Source organism: Cucurbita moschata, unplaced genomic scaffold, assembly GCF_002738365.1.
Source record: "Cucurbita moschata cultivar Rifu unplaced genomic scaffold, Cmos_1.0 Cmo_Scf00039, whole genome shotgun sequence".
Taxonomy (NCBI): Eukaryota; Viridiplantae; Streptophyta; class Magnoliopsida; order Cucurbitales; family Cucurbitaceae; genus Cucurbita; species Cucurbita moschata.
Window position 1 is genome coordinate 837,716 of NW_019268555.1, and position 1,095 is coordinate 838,810.

At 45.4% G+C, this 1,095-nt stretch overlaps 1 non-coding gene across 1 annotated transcript; it reads left to right on the forward strand.

Annotated features, from left to right (window-relative positions):
* The first annotated feature begins 673 nt into the window (after positions 1–673).
* On the forward strand, positions 674–829 carry LOC111432649. The gene has a single exon (XR_002708673.1). It is a non-coding gene; the product is annotated as a 5.8S ribosomal RNA (ribosomal RNA).
* The last annotated feature ends 266 nt before the right edge of the window (positions 830–1,095 follow it).

Below are 1,095 nucleotides of genomic sequence, written 5' to 3' on the forward strand. Positions count from 1 at the left end.
TAACATCATATGATTTTGATCCTATTTTGTTGACCTACGGGATCAGAGTAATGATTAACAGGGACAGTCGAGGGGCATTCGTATTTCATAGTCAGAGGTGAAATTCTTGGATTTATGAAAGATGAACAACTGCAATAACATTTTCCAAGGATGTTTTCATTAACAAAGAACGAAAGTTGGGGGCTCGAAGACAATCAGATACCGTCCTAGTCTCAACCATAAACGATGCCAACCAGGGATTGACGGATGTTGCTTTAAGGACTCCACTAGCACCTTATACGATATCAAAGTCTTCGGGTTTCAGGGGGAGTATGGTTGCAAGGTTGAAACTTAAAGGAATTGATGGAAGGTCACCACCAGGAATGGAGCCTGCGGCTTAATTTTACTCAACGCGGAAAAACTTACCAGGTCCAGACATAGTAAGGATTGACAGACTGAGAGCTCTTTCTTGATTTTATGGGTGGTGGTGCATGGTAATTCTTAGTTGGTGGTGCAATTTGTCTGGTTAATTCCGTTAACGAAATTTTTTTGTCAAGGGGAGCTTTCGTGCCCCCTCTGATGTCTAAACCAAACCCGACGCAAGTCGTGCCAAGGAGCTCGAATGAATAAACTTGCCCCCTATCCTGGTCTCAGTGTGTGAGGAAAAAAGCATTCTTGTTGTACTATTCACAATGACTCTCGGCAATGGATATCTCGTTTCTCGCATCGATAAAGAATGTAGCAAAATGTGATACTTGGTGTGAATTGCAGGATCCCACGAACCACTAAGTCTTTGAACGCAAGTTGCACCCAGAGCCTTTTGGCCAAGGGCACGTCTGCCTGGGTGTCACGCATCGCTGACCCCACATGCAACACCCACTTAGATTTGTTGCACTAGCGGGGGCACATGTTGGCCTCCCGTGAGCACCATTGAACAGATGGCTTAAAATTGAGTCCTCGACATCTATTGTCGTGACACTACAGTGGTTGATTCAACCTCGGTACCGTGTCTCAACCTCAGCTTGCGTGCCTCCACTTTGTTAGCCAGGGAGGAATTTTATGTTGACCCTTTGAACATTATCCCAAAGACGATGCTCTCGAGGCAACCCCACGTCA